Below are 20,782 nucleotides of genomic sequence, written 5' to 3' on the forward strand. Positions count from 1 at the left end.
AATTATAGTGTTTTAAAATACAATATTGTGGTAAGAATACTTAGCACAAAATCTGTCCTCAAAATTTTTTTCAGTGCATAATACAGTTGTATTGTTAGTATAGGCACAAGGTTGTAGAGCAGCAGTTCTCAACCTGTGGGTCGAGACCCCGGCCGGGTCGCAACCCACAGGTTGAGAACCACTGTTGTAGAGCGTGTCTCTAGAACTTGTTTATCTGGGAAAACTGAAACTTGATAATCATTGAGCAGCAAACTCCTTATTTTTTATCTCCTAGACTGACAGCAATTAAAAAAATATATTAGCTCTGGCCAGGTAGCTCAGTTGGTTAGAGCGTTGTCTCAATATGCCAAGGTTGCAGGTTTGATCCCTAGTCAGGGCACATACAAAAATCAAGCAATGAATGCATAAATAAGTGGAACATCAAATCAATGTTTCTCTCTGTCTCCTCTCTTTCTTAAAAAAAAAAAAAAGATACATAAAGTATGAGTGAGAAAGGCAAAAGACAGGCATCTTTGTATACTTTTGGAAAAAGTATAAATTAACAAAATCTTTGGAAGGCAATATGGCACAAGCACTGACTCATCAAAACAGATGCCAACTATAAGCTGTTGATAATGTCCTGCCAGTACACTCTCTCCCAGTACGCACCACCTGAATTTCTACCCCAGCAAAATTTTCCAGTCTAAAAATATGCCTGCCCTTTGACCAGCAATTCCATTTCTAGGAATCAATTGCAAAGAAATTCTCTTTTAAATGCACAAAGATGTACTCACATTGATGTTTATTTTGTCAGTGTCTCAAATAGCTAAAAAAGAAAACAATATTAATAATCACTAAAAAATTGATTTAAAAAATGGAGTGGTTAAACACATTATGTCACAGATGTGCTATGAAATACCATATAGCTGTTAAAAACAATGAGCTAAGCCTAAATGGACCAATACAGAAATTATGGCACAATATTAAGTGCAAAAGGCAAGTTGCAAGTCACAGATCAGTGTGTATATTTAACCCCATGGATTTAAAAAATATGTATATGTTTGTATGTGGAAGCATGCATATAGCATCATGTTTAGGAAGATATATTAATGTACAGAAAAGAGAATGCAAACGTATCTAACATCAGTTATAGGAGTCACCTCCAGACATGAATATATGAAAGAGAGATGGAAGGGAGGAGAGGAATAGCACATTGCTTTGTGTACACTGTATTAAAGTTTGAATAATCTACATGAGAATATATAAACAACGTTTTTAAGATATAAAAATATATAGGAAGCCCTCAAAATACTGAGCACATTCTTCAAAACCACTGCATGACTAAAATGTACATTCACCTTCAGAAATGAAAGTCAGTGTCACTTCCCCACATACAATCTGAAATATTCAAAGTGTGTGGAATAAGCCACATCTCAAGGGAAGCATTCTAAATGGAGTTTATTGGGCCCTTTTTAAATTAGCTAATTCTCAGTTTTAAATATTTGACCTCTGGGTTTTATCCACTGTCCTTATATTCTCTTATATTCCTAATTGTGGATTTCTTTAAAGAGAATTCCTAGAAGCAGTTAGGGAAAACAGGCTAGCTCACTTGTTAAACATGGACTTGTCAGAACCAAAAGCCCAAATGCATAATTGTCTCCATGTTTTTTAGAGCAGAACATCATTTGCAATTGATATTTGTCTCTATAGTTAAGATATTTTATTTCATACTCTGTGTTACTAACTCCACAAGGTGAAAGGTCAGACTTCCAGGTATCAGATGTCAAAGCCTAACTCCTTCAAATTAGTTATATCTACTATATGGTATGTCATAAATGTGAAAGTTGGTTCTTAAAATATTAAACAGAATTTAAAGATAACTTTTAGAAATATCCAACAAAAATCTATATACAACCAGATCTACCCCTTGTAGTCAAGAATACAACCAACCACTCAGAGGATGTTTTACTGAGTTGCCTTAATCAGGAAGGAAAAAGCCATTTAGGTGATGAAGGGGTTCTTGCCTTGGGAAAACTAGAATTCCAAATCCTACCATCTCTGCTTGGTGAGATCCCACAAAATGACCAGGGTCTCCAATGCTGTGTATTCTAAAGGGGGCTGTATTCTTCACCATCAAATCTGTTCTATCAAATTCACAGTAGGTGTTGGAACATATTTCCAAGCTATGTTTATTAAGTATATATCATCTTTAACACCACATATTCACCAAATTAACACTTTAGAAGAGTTTCATCAAGGAGTTAAAGAACCTCAAAGACAACCATTGCAACTCTTTGCCGTGTCTTCACTCAGAACACCTGGAGAACAGAAGAGTCATTTGAATAGAGAGAGATTGTTTTCCCTAGGTGATGAGACTGTGCTTTCATTTCATTTGTCTGATGCATATTCCTCTAGATTCTGAAGAGACAAATGAACCATTGTCCTCAAGTTGACAAGAATAGTCAGTAAGTTTGGGGAAACCTAAGCAAGTGATAGTTCAAATCTAAATACAAAAAAAATCAAAACTGTTATCCTTGCGGTAATTGGGGTCCATTGATTTTGCCTCTAGTTTTAATTGAGAATTTGAATTTTGGGTGGGTTTATTATGTGAGCTTACAGTGATTTAAATAAAGATGTCCAAATGGCATTAGGTCCGACATCTTTATAACCGTCGAGAAGAACTTTCTCATTGTCCTTTTCTTTGACAGGGCTCCACAAGGCAGAGTCCAGTACTTCTCTTTCCCAAACTACTAAAACCACAGAAAATTCAAACAACTAAACATTTCAAAAACAGATATATTTACAATTTAGGTCAATTTTTTTTTCTTTTTTGTTGTTCTATCTCAATCCTTAGGGGACCTTGCATAACATCTAAGCTCATCAAATCTTTTGAGAACAAAATGTACTATCACTGAATGCCATAAAGAGGCAGTCTGTTTCCCCTGCAATTTGAAACATGATGTTTCAGGAATCCAAACTACATAACAGAGCAAATATTCATACATTCGCAGCTGTTTCAGGTTATTTCCTCCAAGAGGTCGTGGCTTTAAATACTCAAGAGGCAAAAGCAAGATGCCTATTTGGGTGGCCACACGAAGAGAGACAAGGTCCCTAGAAACCACGGCATGAACTGCATACCCAAGTCCAATTATTCAGAAGAGAGAAATAAAGGATGCGAGCACTGACGCATCGAGGATCATTTCACTTCTGATCTGGTACGAGTCTAACCGCTGGGGGTCTATATTTTGTCAGGTGTCGAGGCAACGTAATAGGCAGGTGGCTTGCAAAGTCTGGGGAAGTGAAGACTTATTATTTAACCCACATTCTTGACACAGATAGGAAAATAGAGCATAACTGAGCTTATTTAGTCAGCCATTGGGAAGGCTGGTCCCATTTCTCCTTCACCCAATCTTTCCAAACTACTGCTCTGATACGCATCAAAGCCCCGTAAAAGCACATTTGAAAATGAAAGTTCTATCACATTCCACACTTATTTTGAAACATCAGAAAGTCACATAAAGACATGGCAGGACTAGAAAAAGCTGACGAGGAGCAGGACAGTGCCTGTTTAGGACGGCGGGAATAGCTGGGGGTGAACCAATGCAAGGTCTATGAAAAGGCGAACCAGAGAACCAGAAACTGGCTGCTGACAGGACGAAACAGCCCACAGTTGCGTCATGCTAATAAAAAGTTCATTTCAGCTCTCCGACACTCTTCATGGTACTTTACCATTGCATGGCTCTGACCTTGGCCATGGTGCTGCATTGCCTGCGGAGGCTGGGTCTATTTATAAGCTTTCGGAGTCCAGAGAGAATTTGGGAAAACAATCTTATTCCTGGAAGATGTCCATAGGGATAAGGACGTTTGTGATCAGGTTGGACAGCTACCCCAGTGTCCTTGCTAATGCATGCTCCAGCCTTAAAATCAGTCCTGAGACACAGACACGGGGAGATCAGGAGATGTTCCTTAGCCACAGTGCGTGCCATCACTGTCAGAATCAGGGGATATGTTGTGTTTCACTGAAATTTAAAAAAAAAATCTAAAAATTTTTGATAAGTCTGTGGACACCCTCCTGACCTATTTCTTTCAGTCTAACACAGACAACCTACAAAACTTTTAAAAAAAGGCATGTCACTAAGTTTTCTGCTGTGTTCTTCCCTGAGACCACAAATCAAAGCTGTGATATAGACACAGAAGCTGCCTGTAGAAATCTTGGTCCTTAGTGACATTTATTAAACACAAGTAGATAACAAAAACCCAATAATTCCTCCTGGGTGCATCTTCTTGGTGCTCTCGTGCTCTGACTTCAGGAAAAGTCACAGTGACTAGTTCACTTTATAAAGTAGGATAAAAAATATATGTCTTTCAAAGGCTATGTCTGATTTAGAAGTGCGATGTATGTGAAATTTCAAATCTTGCATGCAAATCTCAGCTCTGTCACGACTGTTTCATTGTAAGCAAAATATTTAACTCTATCCCAAGCCACAGCCTCCTGATGTGTAAGATGAGATATAATAAAGGCTTCCCTGTCCTTCTCGCCATACAGGGATGTGATGAGGAGCAAATGAGAAAACACGTGTCAGAGAGCATAGAAAAATATGCCATGATTAGACATGGCAACGTCTAGCAGTGCCTGACACTATGTGCAACATGCTTGTGGAATTAATGGAAAAATTAATTACTCATACTATTAAGGAAAATTTATCATATGATTTTATTTCAATATACATATTTTAATTAAATAAGCCTTCTGATTTATGATTTCAATATCCTTAATAATCTACTGCATATCCCTGAAAATACACTTGTTTTAATATCTTCTGTGTGCTATGGTAATTCTTTTTCTTTGGGTATTAGCTCTGCTGCTCGCTGGATTTAGTGCCTTAGTTCTATAGAGATGCTTGTGTTCCATTGTTCTGGTGAGTCTTTCCTGCTTGAGCACCTTTGATTTTGAGAATGCCAATTCTGTGGCTTTTCCATTTCAGCCTGCTCAGGATTATTGTGGAAGAATGGTGAGAAAATGGGGCTTGGTGGCACACAGTGACAGACTCCTCTCTGTGAAGATGAGTCCCAGACTTTCCCGGTCTTGGTAACTAGCAAGGATACAGTCCCACCTCTACAGACCAATCGCACACAGTGACTTCACGTGCTGTGGGCACATAACTCTGCAACCCACTTTAGACAAGGCAAGGCTGGGGGAAGAGGTAACCGGCCCAGCATTTCTGACTGATGCTCCAGGCAGCTGTCCCAGGGCCCCTTCCTCCTGCTCTTGGTTGACTGTGAGCTGATCACAAAGCACCGTCGAACAGCTTCAACTGGCACAGGCAGCTCTTCCTCATGTGTATCTGGTATATTTCCTTAAATCCATGTGCTTCCTATTTTTCAGGAAGGCTTTGGTTTCTCGTGCTCTGATAAGAATGTGTCCTCATTTTTGATTCAGTGATGTGAAGGAGGTGGTAAGTATAACATGGACAGAAGAAATAAGCTGAGAAAAATTCCTATGCAGTTGCTTTGCTTATCATTCCATTTGTCCATTAACCCACATGTTCATTATGAAAACAACACATGCTTTTTGGTCAGAAATTCAAATAGTAGAAAAAAGTATCCAAAGAAAAATGAGTCTCCTTCCTAGCCTAGTCCCTCTGAGTTACTCCTCAGAGATAAAAGCACAGTCAACAATTTCTGGTATACCTTTCCAGAACTTTTCCATGCACATGCGTGTTTATAGACTGTACTAAGTACCTTCATTTTAACTTAACAATGCATCTTGAAGATTTGTCCAAATCAACACATGTAGATATGTATACTCCTTTCAATGGCTATATAACAATTTATCATATGACTGCATCAAAATATTTTAGTCTCTTGTTGATGAACATATAGGTTGTTTCCTGTTTTTGTTTTGTTTTACTATTATAAGTAATACTGTAATGAACAACTTGTGTTCAGACCTCTGTACATAGATGTGAAAATAAAACCAGAGGATAAATTCCTCGAAGTGGGGCTCACATTTTAAATTTCGATAATGCTGTCTGTCCAGTTGCATTTTGAAAAGGCTGTACTACTTTTTACTGTTCCTCTGTTGAACATATGTCTCTGTAGCTTCACACCAGCAGCCACTGTGAATTTCCAAATTTTATAACTATCACCAACATGATAGGTAGAAATTATCTTATGGTCTGAATTTGCACCTCTTTAATTATGAATGATATACTTCATCTATTTTGTGAGATCTGTTTGTATTTGTCTTGCTGACATATAAGAACCCTGTATATATACGTTAAGAATATAAGTGCAGGTGTGGTAAAAATTGGTACAACCTCTTTGGAATGCAGTTGGACACGTATAGATTTTTTTCAATTTTGTCTTTTGCCTTTAATCACTGTATTTTTTCATAGAGGAGCTTTAACATTTTATTGAAAAATTAATCTCTATCATTCTTGTCTTTAAGTGCCTATTTAGGTTGTTTCTTACTTAATATGGTCTTATCACACCACGATTACTTAAAAAATATTTTCCGTGACACCTTATAAAATTTTTATATAGTTTTGCATTTTCTTGTGAAAGCATAGAGATGCCGCTTTTCCCCTAACTGGCTAAAAAGTTGCCTCAATTCCATTTATTAAATAATCTCTTTCTTCACTGACTTAAAATGCCATGTTTATCATATACTAAATTCCCTGAAGTATTTGGACCTACTTAAGATTCTACTCTGTTCCATTGATTTGTCTGCCTATGCAGATATGTTAGAAGTAAATACATTTATGGTCTATAATTTAGCATGCATGGGTACATTTCCAGGATTTAATTAGTATGTTTATTTTTCACTGTGCTCCTCTGGTTTGACTTCCTCAGGGGCAAAGATTATGGAATCTCATTGATCTGTAATTCCCTAAAACACCAGTCTCTGCCCAGTTTGACATCTTGGAAACTGAAGTGTGTCTTTAAGAAGAACCAAAGATGATGTGAGTGGCTGAAGCAAATGAAACACCAACTCAAAACATCTGACCCCTAAACACCATAACAATTCATTTCTTTCATTAAAGAGACTGTTGAAATGCAAATACATTTTGCATGTGTCAGAGTAACTCGAGGTTTTGAGATCAAGGCAACATGAACTAACATTTGGACAGCCATGTGATCTGGTCAGAGTAGTGTGTATTCCATCTCATTTAATATCACCACGTAGCCTAGGTAACTGCTATCACCAATCTCACTTTACAAAGGGGAAGAGGAGGCTCAGGGACGTTCACTTGCCAAGTTAGTTAGTGACGAAACCAGGATTCAAACCCAAGCCTGTCTGATTCCAAATATGTGTGCTTCGAAGCTCAGTGCCTTGCTTCGATATACAGTTCTGACACGTTCCTCTGCTGTCCAGGCTGCCTCGCAGCCACAGAGTTCCCAGAGCAAGGATGCAAACCCACTTCCACTTCCGGAGCCAGCTCGGCAGAGGCTGCCTCTGGCACTGAATGGAGAGTAATCTCTAGCTGCAACCAAGCTCGGCAGGAAAGAGGCCGTGATGAATGGCGCCTGTCTCCCACAGCAGCGGGAGGCACGGTGGCAGTGTGGGACACTGTATCTGTCACCACTGCCCGAAGCACAACACTGGGGACCAAAGACACATTTCGCCAACTGCACAGCTGTGTTTAGAAAAAAATACCTAAAAATTGGTCAGTTGATAAAATTTCACTCCCTACATAATACCTATTTTTTTTATTTAAAAATAAACTTTGAGAAATACAGCAAAGAGAAGAGAGCATTATATACACAATCCCAGAGTAAACCAGGACTGCCTGCTTAACGTATTCACAGTTCAGCCTCATTTTGTAATTAATGATCAGTGTGGCTCTACCAGTCACAGGACGGTCCGCCTGACCTTCCACCTGCTTCACTGAGGCCAGTGCCTCAAACCAGTTTTCCTGGCAGAAGAGATGTAAGAAATCCCAGGCTGGTAGGAAAATGGCACAGCATTTAATTCACCTTGTTTACAGCTCCTTTCTAGAACTGTATATCAAACCACGTAACTGAGTTCTGCATCAAGCTCACCCAACTTTGCCAGTGCTAAGTAGTGAGCCTCTGGGTTTATGGGATAATCAATAGCTCCTGGAGCAGCATACAGCTTCTCTGGTGAAGCCATTTTAGGTGACCACCCAGCTCCTACTCCTCCTCCTTTCCCTCAGAGACCTGCAATTTTACCTAGATACCCAGCCATTCCCCCAAATTCATGTGACTCAGGAAAGGCCAGCCCCACCGCCACTCCCAACAGCCCCCATGCAATCCCATGCCCCTCGTCAGTGTCTAGGTTAGCAATGGGTGTATGAGTGTGGGGCTGGGTGCAGGGTCCTGAGACGTAGGCAGAAGGGTGCTCTAAACACGTGAGGACGTTCTCCCTTGTTCCTGCTGGGCAGCACCAGAGCACAAGTCTTTCCTTCCGGCCCATGTTCTGTGCTGCCAGGAGATCTAGAACCATGACAGCCACGTCACGGCTACCAGCCGTCAGTCAGAGGGGGGCGAAAGCCAAAGCACCACAGGGAAATGGACCAGCACTCTGCCCTGAGGACCACAGTGACTCCGCACCTGCAGTCACTGAGTCAGTAAGTGCATTTGAATTGTGAGCTCTCACTTGCCTCCAAATGCTTGTTGGAGGACTTTGTGCGTACACCTCCACAAGCGTCTCAGTGCGCACTCTCTGGACTCTAGGTCTCTTCTGAAGCTCCTTGCCTACTTGCAGGAGAGTGTAGGAGCTAACAGCACAGGTTCAAACCTTAGCCCTGGCTCTTATTTCCTGCGTGACCTCAGGCAAGTTACCTAAACTCTCCATGCCTCAGTTTCTTCATCTGTAAAGAGGGGACAATAGTCACATCCTAGGGTTCTATGAGAAGTAACAAGACAAATCATGCAAAGTGCTTAGAACTGGGTTTGGCACGTAATTGCTACCGTTAGTGCATGAATTGTGTCAGCCTGGTTTCCCTCTCCCCAACGGCAGGACCCCCATTCCACACTCCCTATGTCCACCTGGACCTCACCTTACAATCTCAGCCCTGACTCTGATCGTAGGTCTGTCTAGCCACTGCACCCCAGTCACCCCAAGTTTGGACTGACCCTTTTCACATCCAGGACAGTCATGGAATTTTCCCATCCAGGAATCCCAGGTGCACATAGCTAACATAAGAGCGTGACTAAAGGAATACAAGTCCAGTGCCAGAAGCAAATTTTAATCAATTTTTCTTGCCATACCACTGCTTCTTTTGTGTGTGTGTGTGTGTGTGTGTGTGTGTGTGTGTGTGTCTGTGTGTGTGTGTGTGTGTCAGAAAGCGTCAGAGAGAGGGACAGACAGACAGGAAGGGAGAGAGATGAGAAACAATTCTTCATTGCGACACCTTAGTTGTTCATTGATTGCTTTCTCATACATACCTTGACCGTGGGCCTTCAGCAGACCGAGTAACCCCTTGCTCGAGCCAGCGACCTTGGGCTCAAGCTGGTGAGCTTTTCTCAAACCAGATGAGCCCGCGCTCCAGCTGGCGACCGCGGGGTCTCGAACCTGGGTCCTCCACATCCCAGTCTAATGCTCTATCCACTGCGCCACCGCCTGGTCAGGCCATACCACTGCTTCTTAAAGGCTTGCTCTAATGGGTAAACATGTACAGAAAAGTGAGTTACTAGTGGCTGTTCACACAGGCTTCATTTCTCCGTGGATGCCATCCTGCTATGGTAGCCCTCCCTTCCCATTTGGCCCCAGCTGTTCCTTTCATTTAATATCTTACCTTTTTTTTTTTCTTTGCTATGGGCCACCCTGAGCTGTAATGCTGAATTTCAAAAGGAGATCTACGGAGAGAACTTCTGACTACGTCTTTCAAAGTACCTTTTAAATGAAGTCCGACGGTCCTTATCCCAGTAAATATGGCATGAGTGGATGGGACCGCTCCCTGAAAAGCACACACCTGGAGCTGTTCTCAAGACCCTGTCTGCACCAGCCTGTCTGCGCCTTCCATGCAGCTTCCCTGGGAACCATGCCATCTCCAGCTATCATTTTCTGCTTATGAAAAGGAAGCGGGAGATCAGGATTGTTAGATTCTATAAACACTTGAATGCTTGAGCAATGCAAACAGTGCGCTCCTTTATGGGGCTGCTGGAGACAAGGAGTGGAGCCCGGAGAAAAGAAATGACATCCTAAAACCCCAATGTGTACATTCTTAAATGACGTCCAAGGAGACAGGAATTCAAGCTGAGCATTTGAATGTTAAAACAGAATAAACAATGCAATGCTCTTGCCAGCAGAAGAGCTGCTCTACTCCTACTGTCCTGAATGAAAAAGGAAGGAAGAAAGGAGAAACAGTGATAAAATGAGACACACGAGGAAAGAGAGAGACGGATTGTCCTGGGAGAGTGCCACTACGATGCCTGTGATTTTACACGAAAAATAAACTGTGTTCCAAAATGGGAGTTAAAACAAAGGAAACGCAAAAAAGTTAGGCTGAACTTCAGAATCTATGACACCCTGACATAGGATATGTCCAGTAATTTCAGGTGGCCAATTCAATGCTATTCAATCTCAAAAAAGGGATTCATAGAGCCAAAGAAGTCACTGTAGGGAGTCTGAACTCTCTGGTTCAAACCCAAGAATATTATTTTCATATTTTTCTTCAGCTGCTCCACAGATCCAAGACAAATTAACAGAAAGCCAGTGAGATATCAGCGTGACAGCTCTATTGTTCTTATTTAATGTGGTCTGGATAGCCTTCCCCCTTCTGCATGGATACAGAGAAGCCTATTTTGGTGTGCCTCTTTAAATGCTCTGCTCTTCTGCAGGACGGAAGGCTCCTAAGAAACCAGAGAGGTAAAGAACTTGGAACAAAGAACAGAAACCTGGTTTTTGCGCTGTTGCCCAATGGCCTTACCCGGCTAACGCTGCCGGCAGTAACAGCCACTGAAGTCATTGTGGCCCACCAGCCCTTGCCCAGGAAGAAAACTAACTGTGAGAAGTTTGATTTTATGGAACATCAAAAGCCGGCTGACAGGATGCTCTCTGAACTCACCCAGGAAACTGTTAGTCGGAGTCATGGGATCTAACCATACTCTGAGAAAGATTTAGAGCCTAAGCCTCAGGGAATTGTTTTAAAAGTACACACACACCCACACATCAGGGTGCATCATACAAGTCCACGAAAGGCTGCCGGAAAAAGTGGATTTAAGGACTGCAGCCACCAAACACCTAATGCATTTTTGAGTTTAATAAATTCCTAATAACCATAATTGAGCCTGAATACATAGAAGAGGAAAATGAGCAAAATAAGCAAAGAATAATTTTAAGGCTGCAGGATATTTTTCTCAATATATGTAAGGAGGTATGGTGTATATAAAGGCACATAAAATGAGTGTAGTTGTGTAAAACAGTAATTCCTCAATCACGTTCCCCAAATCTTTGCAGACCATGGCACATTTCCATAGACACTGAAAACGTGACTTGTTGAGGAGTAGTATGATTGTAGTTATGAAATATGTATTTTTCATTTTGTCTTGTCTTAAGTTGATACACAGAAGCCGTCTTAGGGCCAATGAGTCTCTGAACCAAACATCTATCATGTTCAGTAGATCAAAGAATTTCCTTCTCTGCTTTGTTATTATGTTTAACATTTTCAGATTTCAGTTGTCAAATAATGTTTTAAATAATCAAATGCAATGCAGTCAAATATTCAAATAATTGATGAGCAACCACACAGAACTATAGCACGACTGAAAGAGAATTGTCTGGCACATGGCTTCACTACGACACCTTAAATTTCCATCACCTGATAAAAGAAAGTCCGAATTTAATGAATAAAAGGTGATTTAGAACGGTCAAAGGATAATGTCAGACAAGAGCGGTCTGTATGGAAGTTGAATTTAAGGAAGTCTCTATACCACGTCAGACACACAAGCTGTACTACTATAATTAGCAATAGAGCCTTTCATTAGAAAAATGTCCCGGGAACCACTGCTCCAGGTCTTGTCCTCTCTGGGGTGGGAAAGTTAGGGGTCTAAGTCTCTGAATGAGGTCCAGGGAACCATTATCATAATATCTGCCATAAAACAGTTTCATTCATGCCTTAGACTTCTATCCAGAGTTCAGGGATGAGAGAATGGGGAGGTGTTGGTGCCATTTTTTTCCTTTTCCTAAATATCCAGACTTTATCACCCAGGTGGACGAGGGAGAACTTAAAGAGGCCATGCATTTTTTAGGTAGCCTACAGAAGCTATTCTGCAATAGCGTCCTTCAGTGATTCCCTAAAATAAAGGATGATTAAATAAAATGACATTACAAAAGAACATACTAGTATGCAAAGACACCAAAAACACTCAATGTGGGTTACTGAATTAATAAGACAGTGTTTCTTCTAACAGGTGACCAAAACTGCATGTCTTGGTGAAAGAAAAAATTCACCTAACTAGACCTTGGTATGTCTATCACTTATCACTAAAATAACAAAATAATCAAGAATTTTAAACCAACATTAGAATCTAAGAATAAATTCCTATCAAATACTTCAAAGTGGATATGATCACTGATACAAGAATTTAAAATGTCTTCTGGAATGCAGAATCTCATTTCTGATCAATCAGTTGCCCCCATCTTTTTTATATTTTTGGTTTGGTTTTTGAAAAACATTAATTTCTCATTATTTATGTTTATTTCCCTAATCAAATTTGTTTTAGCAGGAACTGTTGGTTATGAATCTATGATTTTGTCTATGTAATTCAATCAGCTATGGAATAATATTTTAAATTAAATAAAATACAAATTTTTTACCAAAGATAATTGAACACTACCTTAACTGGTTACTCATCAGTATTTTTCTAAACCCATTAGTCTCTTACTAGTCACACTTTTCATTTTCTAGTTTCCAAAGGCTTTTGTGAGATATGTTCCTGTTTTATTTAAAAGGTGTTAAATTCAGTTCAAAATACAGTGATCATTGCTGCATTTTGTGTATGTCACCTTCTCACAATGCCATAAATACAATGCAAAAATCAATAATAATTTAATATCTGATTGCTGGTTCAATGCCAATGCGTAGGAAAGAATCACTTTGTGTGGATCCTAATATCCTTCTGTGTTCTCTTGAGAAAATTAGCCAGTAACTCTGCAGTCTTTTATGCTCAATCAGATCAATTTTACTCAGGGTGCTTAAAAAATAATTGGAAAATTGCCTGACCTGTGGTGGCGCAGTGGATAAAGCGTCGACCTGGAAATGCTGAGGTCACTGGTTCGAAACCCTGGGCTTGCCTGATCAAGGCACATATGGGAGTTGATGCTTCCAGCTCCTCCCCACTTCTCTCTCTCTGTCTCTCCTCTTCTCTCTCCTCTCTAAAAAAAATGAATAAATAAAATTTAAAATTCTTAAAAAAAAAATTGGAATTGAGTGTAAAATACAGAAACATATTCTACCTCGGTTCCTCTTCAATGTTAGTTAGTCTCAATGAGACAAAATTAACTTGTTAAAGGTCATGTGTTTATTTTTAAGACAATACATGATGGACATTTTAATAACCAATGTTTATTATTTATGACTAAATTCTCAAAATATATGAACTGTTAAGTTATGACATAATATCTAATTTTTTTTATTATTGAGAGGCTGAAAGTAAGACAGACTGCCACATGTGCCCCAACCGGGACCCACCTAGCAAACCCCTACTAGGCGACGCTCTGCCCACCTGGCAATCAAGCCATTCCAGAGCCTGCAGAGAGGCCATGGCGCCATCCTCAGTGCCATGGGCCAACTCGCTCAAACCATTCACACCATGGCCATGAAAAGGAAAGAGAGAGAGAGAGAGGGAGAGAGAGAGAGAGTGAGAGAAGGGGGAAAGGGAGGGATGAAGAAACAAATGGCTACTTCTCTGTGCCTTGACCAGGAATAGGACCCGGGACATCCACATGCCAGGCCAATACTCTACCACTGTGCCAACCAGGGCCCTAATATCTATATTTATGTTTAAAAAATCAGAAAATTAATATCTACAAGGAAGGCCACATGCTGACCAGACCTAGATGTGAGCTGTGCCTCAGAGCCAGCAATCTGTCACACCCTCACAAGCATCCTTGAAAACCAAGGTGCGTGGGTTATGCTGCATAACAAGCCACCTCCAAAGTTTTGTATCTTGAGACCACAAAGCTTTTTATCTGGCTCATGCCTGTGTCCACCACAGGCCAGCAGGGGCCTCTGCTCTCATAGCCTCTCGAGGATCCAAGCTGCTGACTGCTCCGTCTGAGCTCATGCGTGTACAATCCCTAAAGCAGAAGGGAGCAAAGCTTAATTAATCAAGCATTCAGATTTAAAGATTCTCCCAAAAAGCCACAAACATCACTCCTTTTCCACTCCATTAGCCAGAGCAAGCCCATGGATCACCTAAGTGTTTGTAGGCAGGAAGTGTGACTCCCCTTGTGCTAATAAGGATAACCAGACGTATTTGGTGGCAGCACTCTCACGGCCCCACCAACCTTGTCATCAAGGAAAGGAGTCAGAAGGCAGGAGTTTCAACCGCGGGTCCAACAAAGTTCCAAAACCCCTTTCAATGACATTCACCCTGTGCCTTCCTAACTCAGACTCTGAATTTAAAAGAGTCAGAGTTAACTATTCTCTCTCCTAGCATCACCACCTTATAAAGGCAAATCTGCAGCTCACAGTGATCCTTTCCTCCCCTCGGTGTTCATACAGTGCTGTTAAATGTGAACCTGGCTAGCTTCAAAACTTCCCAGAAAAGTTAGGAAAAGGTCAGTATGGACTTGAGAAGATTAGATTAAAAAGGCATGATCCCTGGCCCTGGCCAGTTGGCTCAATGGTAGAGCATCAGCCCACAGTGTGGAAGTCCCAGGTTCGATTCCAGGCCAGGACACACAGAAGAAGCACCCATCTGCTTCTCCACCCCTCCCCCTCTCCTTCCTCCCTGTCTCTCTCTTCCCCTCCTGCAGCCCAGGTTCCACTGGAGCAAAGTTGGTCCGGGTGCTAAGGATGGCTCCATGGCCTCCACCTCAGGCACTAGAATGGCTCCAGTTGCAATGGAGCAATGCCCCAGATGGGCAGAGCACCGCCCACTGGTGGGCATGCCGGGTGGATCCCGGTCGGGTGCATGTGGGAGTCTGTCTGTCTGCCTCCCTGCTTCTAACTTCAAAAAAATTAAAAAATAAAAATAAATAAGAGGCATGGTCCCTAATGTTTATTTAGACTGTGCCAAGATGCTTTGCTAGCAGTTTTATGTATCATCTTATCTAATCTGCCTCGCAGCTGCATGAAGTATGCAGAGACCATGATCATACCCAGGCTTCGAAGAAGAAGGTTAAGAGGATCACAGAGCTTGTGATTGAAAGAGGAGGAATTCTGCCCCAGCTGTGGACTCTGCCCCAGAGCCCACAATCCCATCCTACAAAGGACAGTGAGTAACACTGGTAAAATGTTTTATTATATACACCATTTGAGCTTAGAAGTATCATTCTGAGGAAAGTTTTTAAACATCAGTAGAGTACATTTCCACAAAAAAAACAAAAATGCACTGACTTTTAAATTTGTCAGATTCCTTTCATCCATCAAATGACAGGACATGTAAAGAGCATGTTTGGAGCTATTCTATAAATGTTCCATGGCTCTAGGCTAACCATCAATGAATAAGACTCGAAGTTTATGAGGACTCTGTTGGGAACATGGCCATATTCACAACGGCCGCACTTTGGAACTGTGGACTAACATTCGTGGAGGCCATGGAGCGCCGCGCCCTGGAGCTGCACAGGGCAATGTGTGTGCCCACATGTTGAGGCCCTAATGCTTTCTCTGGGGAACGCGCTTTCTCCTACATCCTGTTCCAAGATGCCTGTCTTGACAGGGAGACTTATATTGCTTTTGGTTTTCTAAATACCCCTGAAGAATTCAATAACTTAAATTCTTTTCCAAATTGATAGTAGAGAATATTGTCACACTGATAGGAGAAGCACGTGAAAACCAGCCCTAAATAAGCATATCGCATATTGTCATTTCGTTTGCTAGAACAGCCTCTGGGTCTGCATATGTAAATTATATTAATGGAACTGAGACCCTGCAAAAATAGCTGAATTTAACGAACTATATTTACTTCAGTATAGGATAGCAGCGACTCAACTACGTATTTTAAAACTTTATAGAGACATATGATGTTGTATTATAGACTTTATGTGTTTACAGATATCCTTGGAGAAAATCATATTTTCAAGAATACAAGGAAGAAACACCACTTTAATCCATCAACTTCAACAGCTTCCTATCCCAGACTCCAGAAAGCTGCGGGCTTATGCCTCTCCTTTCATGGGACCCATTACAGCCCCCCCAGGATCTCTCTCCACTGCTGCCATTGTGTCTTAATTTTGTTTTAATCATTTTTTTTCAATCCTCCAACCCACTCTAGTGTCAGTAAGCTGCTGTTGATCTTAAGAAGCCCTTTGTTGCGAATCCCTCCAAGCCACTTTCTGCAGAGAATTGCCCCCTTTGAAGACTGGCCCTAGTGGTCTTTGCATTAGCTGTTTCCACACAGGAATAAAGGCATGCCTCAGGTAAGAATTTTTGCAATGCCTTTTCAAACGGTATTTGTACACTTGAATCGTCATCACAGCGTCTCTGCTGACTTAGGAGATTTGTGGCTTTCTAAAGGTTGTGGCAGATGCTGAGAATATTCGTCAATCCTTTTCTTCTTTTGAGACAAGCCCCCAAAAGGAATGACTTGTGGGCAAATATTGATTTCTTTTCCCAAATATCAACGGCTAAGTATAAAAGGACACCTGAACATGAAATCGAAAGGTTGACATCTTCAAACCAAGACAGCAGTCAGAGAGGGAAGACTGTCCTCCCTCCCTCGGGACACAGGGCTAAGGGACGAGGCAGAAACGCAGTGCCCATGACACTTCTGCCAAGTCAAGTTCCCAAGAAGCTGGTGGTAAATAACTGAAGCAAGTAGGTCTATGCATATCAAACATGAGCCTTACACGCATAAGAATCACCAGGGATCTTGTTAAAACACAAATTCTGATACACTGCTTCTGGGTTGGAACCGGGGACTCTGCATTTTGGGCCCGCCTCCTGACTGAGGCTGATTCTGCTGGTCCAGAAACCACGCTTTGAGCGCCAAGGTTTTCAGTATCAATATGGTATAAATCAATAATATACCTGTGTGTGTGTGTGTGTGTGTGTGTGTGTGTGTAATTGCTAGTGCACCACATGTAACTTATTTCCTAGATTGTCTTGAGCACTGCCCCCAGGAATGCAGGAGAACTACTGAAGCTGGATGCTCCCATACCCCCTGAGGAGATAACTGGCGTCCAAGGTGCAACAGAGACCAAGATTAGATTGGAACGCCATGGGGAAGAAATTATGATTCGGGAATGGGCCACCCTGCTCGATGACTTTTACAATGCTGGGAACCAGCTACCCTGCTTCATGACTAACGGTATGCCTCCCGTTGTACAAACCTCACCAGAAAAAGTATATGATCAGCCCTCACAACTGAGATTGGAAGGCAGGCTTTGGGCTAGGATAGGCCACCTGTCTTCTCAAGTTGCTAGCAATCCTGATTAAAGACACCCGTTTCCCTCTGAGACCCGGTCTCTGCTTATCGGCTATTGCAGCAGCGGGTGACCTGAACCCCCGACCAGTGGTAGTAAGTAGCCACTGACCGTGGTGTCCTATAACAGCGACTGTCTGAGTTCTTTCCAGCAAAAAAGAGCAAAAGCAGGCTCTGAGACGCCCCCACATTGCCTGCCCCAGAGAATAGAGAAGCTGTAGGAGCCCCCACCCCCCATGGCACTTCTCACCCATAAAAAGTCTCCATCCAACATGAAAAAGGGACTGAGGTGATGGTTGGGCGCTGGGAGCTCAGCAATCCCTCTGCTGGGCACGGGGGGCACTCAGTCTGGTTCTCACAGGACCAGCCTCAGCAAGGTAGGACAGAGGATGACAAAGGAATAAGCTAACTGGCAATAGCCAGTACATTGTCGTGGTCACCAGCACCTTTCCCATCAGTATTTCTCATTTCTCCAAAGCCCCGTGGAGCAGTTCATCTATTTAGGTGATTTCTTAAGAAAAAAAAAGAACAAAATTTGTTCCTGTGTGGCAAGTGTAGTAAAAGTTAAAAATAATATTTTCTTTCATCCCAAAGCCTCTAAAAGGTTCACAGATCATACTATTACAAAAATACATGACAAAGGGGATTTAGTTCAGTTAGAAATGACCCTGCTGTTGGCCTTGGAGAGGGACTCACAACACCCTGCCTTCTAGCCTCCCATGCCTGCCAGTCTTCAGATTGGGGATAGAATCCACTACGACCCTGATGATCCTACTCTCCTAAGAATCTGTGATTTGAAGAGCTGGCTGTTTTAACAGAGAGCATGGCCAAAGAGTTAGAAAAAGAAGAATTTCAGGTCCAAGACTAAAAATAGTAGATTTGTGCTCCAATGGGTTGCTCCTTTCGAGAACGCTCCATCAAGCCTACTAAAATCCTTCCAGGTGAGTTACTTGCTCTGCCCGAGAGCAGTTGCCATCTAAAACATAAAAAGGTATTTCTAAGCTAATAGTTCTCTCTTTGGCTATATTTACAAAGAAATATTTTTCACTGACTTTCCAAAGCCATATCAATATTATAAGTAAAAATTAAGATAAATTAAACACAAAGTGTTACCAGCCAAGTATGATTGCACCAGATCTACAATGGTAGAGGTCTGTACTGGAGACTAATTAGAAGGGTAAGGGCCAAACAGAACCTGGTTTGTTTTATAGGATTACTCCCAAGGCAAGGACGATCTAAATTGTGAGCTGAGAATGTGGCCACTTCTACGAAATAAAATAATTCGAGGACTTTTCCTCTATCCCAGTTCCCAAATAGCTTTTGCCTAAAATTCGAAGTTAGACACCCTATTCCTATTAACACATCCATGGGAAGGAATGCACTAACTTGTTTTTGATTCTTTGATATTTGCAGTGATTTGATTTTTTTGTGGGGGAGGAAAAATAATTTTCTTTCTATCCTTCTGCCTGGTGTAACAGGAAAAAATAACCACATTTATTACCCATGTACATATGACAGTTCCATAAGAATATGGAAACCAGGCCTGACCTGTGGTGGCACAGTGAATAAAGCGTCAACCTGGAACACTGAGGTCGCCGGTTCGAAACACTGCACTTGCCTGGTTAAGGCACATATGGGAGTTGATACTTCTTGCTCCTCCTCTTTCTCTCTCTCTCTCTCTCTCTCTCTCTCTCTCTCTCTCTCTCACTTTCCTCTCTAAAATGAATAAATAAAATTTAGAAAAACAACTTAAAAAAAAAAAGACTATGGCCCTGGCCGGTTGGCTCAGTGGTAGAGTGTCGGCCTGGCGTGCAGGAGTCCCGGGTTCGATTCCTGGCCAGGGCACACAGGAGAAATGCCCATCTGCTTCTCCACCCCTCCCCCTCTCCTTCCTCTGTGTCTCTCTCTTCCCCTCCCACAGCCGAGGCTCCATTGGAGCAAAGTTGGCCCGGGCGCTGAGGATGGCTCTGTGGCCTCTGCCTCAGGCACTAGAATGGCTCTGGTTGCAACAGAGTGATGCCCCAGATGGGCAGAGCATCGCCCCCTGGTGGGCGTGCCAGGTGGATCCCGGTCGGGCGCATGCAGGAGTCTGTCTGACTGCCTCCCTGTTTCCAACTTCAGAAAAATACAAAAAAAATGGCTATGCTTCGCTGGCATTCAAGTTATCCCATCAAAACCTGTCAGGAGTTGCTGGAGGCTGGAAAGTATGCATGTTTGTTTTATTTTGTTGTTGTTTTTTATGTAAATGGAAAGCAAAGGTGTGGGGGAATGGGTGCCACAGATAATGCTGTCACAGAAAAATGACTTTCAACGGATGCCAATAACAAGTCCTCCCGGTGCTCCAGCCTCTTTTTCTGCTTAGCTACATTGTTCCCCTTCAGGTGTCCTTGACACCACTCTGAACTTCCTGAGCATGATGTTCAAACTAAATACATTTCACCAGGTGTTCTCTGAATGCCTTTGTGAACCAGAGAGATGGGCCTGAGAGATGGTCCTTCGCAGCCAGGACTTGTGAGAGAATTCCTTGATTCAGAAGATAATGGTCTCTGTTTCTCAGCTTTGTGTTCCATGGGCTCAGCAGTACACGAGCCCACAGATGGATCTGTTTCTGGCCACAGTGCCATCTCTGAGATGCAAACCTTGTAGAGTGGAAATGGGACTGACTTTTGCTTTCCAGCTGCTGTTGCTCTGACGGCATCCAGATTTGTTCTTCCAGAAACAGAAGAGCATAAGGATTAGGAGGCTCAGGCAGAGTCAATGAAAAGGGAAATACAGTTGTACTTTTTCTTCAGGTAACTGATTAACTGAAGTCTCTCTCAAGCTTCAGAATCATTCATTCACATATTACATACAAGCATATCACCCTGAACATATCACCTTTCTAGGCACAGGATAGAATAAGCAAGATAAAGCCTCTACCCTCATGGATCTCACACTGTAGGGAAGACAGACAATAAGGAAACCACAAAAATGCTATGTGTATGTATTTTTCAGTGTTTTGCAGTAATAAGCCCTGAATAACAATGAAACTGGATAAGGTAAAGACAGAGTACATACCACAGTAGACCTGATATCTCAGAAGGTGATATTAAATGAAGACTTGAATAAAATGGAGGAGCTTTCCAAACATAGAGAACAACATGCGCAAAGGCCCTGGGGTAGGCAGCAAGATTGATGTTTTTGAAGTACAAGAAGAGCCAGTGTGGTGGAGCTAAGAGTGACAGGAGACTGTGTGGACAGGAAG

The sequence above is a fragment of the Saccopteryx leptura genome, chromosome 1 (genome assembly GCF_036850995.1).
Source record: "Saccopteryx leptura isolate mSacLep1 chromosome 1, mSacLep1_pri_phased_curated, whole genome shotgun sequence".
NCBI classification, from domain to species: domain Eukaryota; kingdom Metazoa; phylum Chordata; class Mammalia; order Chiroptera; family Emballonuridae; genus Saccopteryx; species Saccopteryx leptura.